A 7,319-nucleotide genomic window follows, 5' to 3' on the forward strand; every position below is an offset into this window, starting at 1 on the left:
TGCATTACAGTATCTCTGAACATCTGTGTTACTGAGAAAAAGCTTCAAAGGAAGCTGTAGTCTTCCGTGCTGCATCCCACCCTATTCCCCTTACCCAAGGAACGAGGTAGGGGGGTTGGAGGGGACATACAGTGAAAAGGTATCCAAACCTCTTTCACACACTCGCACCATTTGCTGTTCTTTAAGATTCAATCCAGTGCTAGCAAGTTTAATATGCGGACAGTTTTTTACTTAAACTTGTGAAACAATTTGTTTTTGGGCACAGCAAGCGTTCTAATAAGCCCAAAAGATGGATCAAGCATTCTAATAAGCCCAAAAGATGGATCAAGTGGCAAAGCTTCATATCTAGTCACTGAACTGCATATTTGCAAGCAGAGAAAGTTTTCAGAAAACTTATACCTATATGATTTTAGAAAGGGTATTTTTAACCAAACTTTCAAGCAAAAGAGTAATTGAAAAGCAGATGTTAATTTTAGAACAGTGAAGACAATACTTGCCTCTGTTGCTTATCCTTAGGCATGATTGACTGGTGGAGTTCCTCTGTCAAAGAGCAGCTAAAACAAAATCAGAAAAAATATTGGAACAGAAATATGCAAATAAGAAAGCATCAGCTTAAATAAGCTCAGTGTACAAAATTGCACAATGCCTTGCTGCCCGGCTTAAATGGTCATGAAACAGAAAACAGAGGAATGGAATGGTTCTTGTGTACCTGCTACCACCTTAAGTCCAGCTTACATTCCCCTCTTCCTAGTCTGTCTCAGACTTCAAAAACTTGTGAATTTGCAACAATGGGTGAAAATACTCGGATACCATAAGTCAAAATTCTAAGTGGTAACTTCTAAATGCCCTGACCTGGATGGCCCAGGCTAGCCTGATCTCGTCAGATCTCAGAAGCTAAGCAAGGTCAGCCCTGATCAGTATTTGGATGGGAGACCACCAAGGAATACCAGGGTTGCTATGCAGAGGAAGGCACTGGCAAACCACCTCTGTTAGTCTCTTGCCATGAAAACCCCAAAAAGAGGTCGCCATAAGTCGGCTGCGACTTGACGGCACTTTACACACACACAACTTCTAAATACCCATATCTATTCCTGGACATATTTGGCATAGCAGGATAAACCACATTAATGATAAAGGCGCTACCCATTGCTACATCACACTTCCCCAGACTTTTTAGAGCTCCTTTATAGCCTAATAAGTTCAGGGAAAACGGAGCCTTGTGTACTCACCGTGACGGCTCCTTCTGTTCTGGGTTGAAGGCCATCTTGATCCGTGGGTATTACTATCACGTGCCCAGGGAGGCAGGACCAAATATTTTTTGTTCAGCTTCCTGTCTCCCTGGGCGGGAAAACCCAGTTTACGGACTCGCCGAGCTAAGGAGACAGGTAAGTGCACAGAAAGCAAACAACAGCAATGCACTTATACTAAAAACATTGAGCTCCTTCAAACGAGAAGAGAAAACTTTAACATAACAGCAATGACAAAGAGAGAACTATGACAATGGCGGACATAGGGAGTATCATAACTGGATACATAAACTATTGTGAACCCCTGCTTTAGTACTGTAAGCTTAGGGATAATAGGGTCTTGGACCTGAGAAGGGTGGGCAAGATGGCCTTCAACCCAGAACAGAAGGAGCCGTCACGGTGAGTACACAAGGCTCCGTTCTCGGTTCTGGGTGGAAGGCCATCTTGATCCGTGGGATATCCAAGAGCTATACCCCGGGGTGGGACTCAGGGTCATTCCAAGACCTGCTGCAAGACTCTCCTCCGAAAGGCGGCATCCGCAGAAGCCCTAGAGTCAATTTTATAATGTTTGATGAAGGTAGAGGCCGTTGACCATGTGGCTGCTCTACATATTTCTTCCAATGAAGCCTGCCTATTAAAGGCTGCCGATGTGGCCGCACTACGCACAGAGTGCGCTGTGATTCCAGTTGGAGGAGGTATTTTGGAAGCCCTATAGGCTTCCACGATGCACTGTTTGACTGTCGCACTTATAGCGGAATTGGACATTTTCCCTCCCTTGTTTGGATTGGTTAGGGAAATGAAAAGTGCATCGGATTTCCTAATGTCGGTAGTGCGAGAAAGGTAAACCTTTAGCAGTCTGCGTAAATCTAGTTTGTGCCATTCCTTTTCCTTAGGATGAACTGGGTGAGGGCAAAAGGAAGGTAAGTGTATTTCCTGGGACCTGTGGAAAAGGGAGTTAACCTTTGGAATAAAGGTGGGGTCAGTTCTCAACACGACCTTATCCTTGTGAAATACACAGAAGCCCTCTCTGGAAGAGAGGGCTCTAAGTTCAGAAACTCTCCTGGCAGAGGTCAAAGCAGTGAGGAAAATAGCCTTCATTCTTAAAATTCTAAGAGGCACTTCCTTTAAGGGTTCAAAGGGTGGCTTAGTAAGCGCTGAAAGAACCACATTGAGGCGCCACGTGGGAAAACGATGTACCGTCGGTGGTCTGGTTTGTGTTACCCCTTTCAAAAAGGTAATGATGTGTGGATGCCTAGATAAAGGTGACCCTTCTATCTCTGTTAAGACCGTGGTCAATGCCGCCACCTGTCTATGCAAGGTGGAGGCTGAAAGACCCATCACCAATCCCTCCTGAAGAAATTCCAAAACCTTAGGGATTCCCGGAGATAAGGGGTTAACCGACTTTCATTTGCACCAGAGCACAAAGGCTCTCCAGGAGGTATTGTAGATCCTCCTAGTAGACGGCTTTCTAGCTTCCAGCATTGTGTCTACCACTGCAGAAGAATAGCCCTTCTCTAGGAGAGATCCCCGCTCAATTTCCACGCGGTTAAGCGCAGCCATTGAGGTTCCTGGTGGAATATGGGGCCTTGATGTAATAACTCTGGGATGGCTGGGAGTTCCCATGGGGTCTGAATGGACATTCTTTGGAGGCTGGGAAACCATGGTCTCCTCGGCCATAGGGGCGCTATAAGTATGACCGTGGCTCTCTCCTTCCTGATTTTCCGTAACACTCTCGGAATAATGGGGATTGGAGGGAATGCAAATAGGAGCTCCCGTGGCCAGGGAGCCAGCAGGGCATCCATGTCCTCTGCTTCCCGATGAAAGTACCGAGTAAGGAACCTGGGGAGAAGATGGTTGCTCCCCGAGGCAAAGAGATCCACCTTGGGCTGCCCGAACCTCTCCTGAATCAGACTGAAGATGGAGTCGTCGAGGGACCATTCCCCTTCGTCTAGGACTTGTCGGCTCAGCCAATCGGCCTGCGAATTGAGAACTCCACTGATATGTTCTGCGGAGAGAGATAAGAGATTTGACTCCGCCCAAAGGAGAATCTCCTTTGCCTCTTTGTGGAGACCCGGAGACCTCGAGCCCCCCTGTTTGTTTACATACGCCTTGGCCGAGATGTTGTCCGTCCGGACCAAGACGTGTTTGTGTCGAATGGTGTGATGGAATTGGAGCAACGCTAAATGTATGGCCCTCAGCTCCAGTCTGTTTATGTGGAGTTTCCTCTCCTTTTCGGACCAGGACCCCTGTGCTACAAGAGAGTGACAGGTCGCCCCCCATCCCTCCAGGCTGGCATCTGTGAAGATCTGAACTTGATCCTCTACTATGAAATGCAGACCCTTGCAGAGGTTGCTGCGCTTGAGCCACCATGTCAGGGACTGTCGGAAGGCCAGTGGCAGAGGAATTACTCTGTCCCTGCTCTGCGTAATGAGATCCTGGTATGGACGCAGTAGCATCTGGAGATCCCTTGAGTGGAATCTGGCCCATGGAACAGAAATTATACAGGCCACCATTTTTCCCAATAATTTGGCTAGGTTCATGATCCTGCCCCGAGTGGAGCAAATGGTAGACTTGACCATAGTTTGTATTTTGGTTATTTTGTCCTGGGGTAGAATCACCAGGTTGTTGTGCGTGTCTATTATGACACCCAGATGTTCCAACCTTTGTGAAGGAGTAAGATAGCTTTTTTCCAGGTTCACCAGAAAGCCGTGTGAAGTCAAAACATGGATCACTCTGGAGGTGTGAGTGAGCGCCTGTTCTTTGGACTCTGAACTGATCAAGAGATCGTCGAGATACGGAAATACCGTTATCCCCTCCTGGCGAAGCAGCGCTACCAGCGTCACCAAAATTTTGGAAAAGACGCGGGGAGCGGAGGTCAGCCCGAAGGGGAGGGCCCTGAACTGATAGTGTAGGCCACTGTAACAGAACCGAAGAAATCTGCGGTGAGAATGATGGATGGGTATGTGGAGGTAAGCCTCCTTCAGATCCAGGGAAGTGAGGTACTGGTCCAATTGCAGAGCTTCTAGAATGGAGCGGAGGGTCTCCATACGAAACCTTCTGTAGCGCACGCTCCTGTTTAGGTGTTTTAGGTCTAAAATAGCTCTCCAGTCCCCATTTTTCTTGGGGACTGTAAAGAAAATTGAATATACCCCACTTCCCTGTTCGTCCTGGGGTACTGACTCTATGGCCTGAATCTGTAGTAGGTGTGAAATAGCCTCCACTGTTCTCTGGTGTTTCTCTGGCCGTATGGATCTCGGGGAGTTTACAAATTTGTCCCGGGGTATACTGGTGAAGTCTATGAGGTAACCCGATTGAATGACTTGGGACACCCAGGCATCTGTGCAGGATCTTCTCCACACGTCGTGGAAAAGAAGGAGCCTGCCCCCTATCTCCGTTAAGTTGGCGTCACTGTTTTGGGTTATTGGAGAACTTGTCTCCTTTGGTGTTTGAAAACTGCTGATGTCCCTGGGGGGAACGAAAAAATTTACCACCTCCCCTGCGAGAAGATCCCCTGTAACTATTGTTACCCCAGGAGCCTCTTCTTTGATCTGTTCTGAAGGGAGCAAGAGCATGAGAAGATCTAAAGTTGGGATAAGAGGAAGAAGGCCTCCCATCCCTCTTGTAAGACCTGGGAAGAACCTTTTTCTTGTCCTTATTTTCTACTAGAATTTTTTCTAGCCTTTCCCCAAAAAGCTTTCCCCCTGTATAGGGGTAAGACATGGTCAGTGTCTTGTTCTTGACCTCGTTCTGCCACGGACGGATCCAAAGTGCCTGTCTTATGGCGATGTTGGAGGACGTGGCTCTAGCGGCAAAGGACATGGCATCTAAGGAGGCGTCTGCCATAAAGGCTGATGCTTTGAGGAGCCTATTGAGTCCCTCAGTAAGCTTGCGATTGTCCCCAGTGTACAATTGAATGATTTTCCTGAGCCAGACTATAGAGGCTCTTGCCATGATTGAGGTTGCCGCTGAGGCCTGAATAGCCAGGGTGGAAGCCTCGTGTACTTTTTTGGAAAGGGTCTCCGCTTTCCTGTCGATGGGATCCCTGATGCTTCCCATCCCGTCCTCTGCCGGCAAATCCGGAGAATGGACCGCTGCCACAGGGGCATCTATAAGAGGGAGCTGGAATAAAGACATAGCTTGTGGCACCATGGTGTAAAGCCTCTTAATGCTTGCAGAGAACTGTCTGTTAGCTAGCGGCTTATCAAATTCAGTTTGTACTTGAGATTCAAAAAATTCAGGAAAAGGTATCTCCCAAACACGAGGCTTGGTGCTGGGGAAGAACTCCCTAGTCCCTTTCTTTTTTGTTTTTGGCTTGGGGTCAGAGGCAGGGTCTGGGTCCTCATTGAGGTCCAGAGCAATTAAGGCTTTATTTAAGAGGGCCTGAAAATCTTCCGCCAGAAACAGGCGGGGGTGCTGTTCCTCTAATAGGACTGGAGTGTCCTCATCGGAATCGTATTCGCCTTCCTCTCTATTCTCCTGATCAGAAGCTACAGACATATAGTCATCAGAGACTTGGTAGGGCTGAGCAATGGGATGTGACTTTAGGGCTGCTTTAGTACACTATTGAGTGCTTGGCTGACTCCCTTGCACTCCCCCCCCCCCGCAGATCAGAAGGACGAGTCTGGGAAAGGTCCGCCCCCTGTAGCAACGGGGCCATGGAATCCCTGAAAATAGACATCATTTCGGCTTGTCTATCCAACACCCCATTAAATAAGTTCAAAACCTCCCTCCTGGTAACCGGAGCCTCAGGCTCGTCGTTGCATACGTTACCCTCATGTTGAGGATTGAAATCAGTAGAGGTGCCTTCCAGATTCGGGTTCCCCGGGGCTGGGCCCGCGGTTCGCGCCCGATCGCGCCCGTCTGCAATTTTGGCGCCATTTTGGAGCGGCTCCTCAGAGCGCGCTCTCTTTGCCGCGGCCGCTCCTTCGGAGCTGGGCGCCGCGCGGCCGCCAGTCCGGCCACCAGAGAGATCTTTCCTCCTCCGCCCTGTTGAAGCAACGAGGGCTGGATCCTGATCACCCTCGGACAGGAGGTCCGAATCAGAGTCCCTCCTGCCGTCCGCCATCTTGCCCGAAGGGCGAAGAGGAAGAAAGTGAAAGTCCGGGAGGGGGGAGAAGGTCGGGAGATTGAATAAAGTGGGACGCAGCCGCGTCTCGAATCGGCAGGAGAGGAAAGGGAGAAAAAAAACACACAGAGTCTCTCAGGAGGAGAGAAGGAAAGAGAAAGAAAGAAAAGGTAAGAAAATTCCTCACAAGACGGAGCTCAAGCAAGTCGCTGCCACCCTACACAAGGCAGGACGGAAACTGGGTTTTCCCGCCCAGGGAGACAGGAAGCTGAACAAAAAATATTTGGTCCTGCCTCCCTGGGCACGTGATAGTAATACCCACGGATCAAGATGGCCTTCCACCCAGAACCGAGAAAAGTGTATTTTGTAAATGTAGCGCTTCATCTGGCAACCAGCTATAAGATTCTTACTGTTAATGCCACATCCAAGCACTAAAATTGATTCTATTTGTCATGTGCTGTGCCTCAGTTGACTATTTCCCACTTTGGTATTCCATCCTTCCTCCAAGAAGCTGGTTCAGTCTAATGATGAGGATTCAGCTACAAGTCCCCAGTTCAGGCCTCAGCTCTGCCCTGAACTCATTAGGAAGCCGGTCAGTCCAGCCTACCATCTGCAAATACTGACCTACCTTACAGAGCTGCTGTAAAGTTCCAAAGATTTATAAAGTACATTGAACACTAAGGCAAATACTGACCAAGGCACTGGCAGGAGCTTAGGGTAGATTATATGCGGGTCACCCCATTAGGTAACCAGTCAGGACACGCCCCCACCCCACCCCCAGTTAGGCTAAGAGATGGGTGACTTGTCCAGAGCTTCCCAAGAACTGAACCTGGGTTTGCTAAAGGTAGGCACTCTGGCCACTTTGCCACAAATGAAAAACAACAATCATATTGATTACAGAAGTATTTTTTAAATAAAAAGTAAATTGGAAACCTACTTGCTCTCTAAAGATTTTGGCACACTGTGCTGATATTACATAACTATTCCAGCTTCTTGTTTTTTTGGTA

The sequence above is a fragment of the Euleptes europaea genome, chromosome 1, assembly GCF_029931775.1.
Source record: "Euleptes europaea isolate rEulEur1 chromosome 1, rEulEur1.hap1, whole genome shotgun sequence".
In the NCBI taxonomy this organism is placed as follows: Eukaryota; Metazoa; Chordata; class Lepidosauria; order Squamata; family Sphaerodactylidae; genus Euleptes; species Euleptes europaea.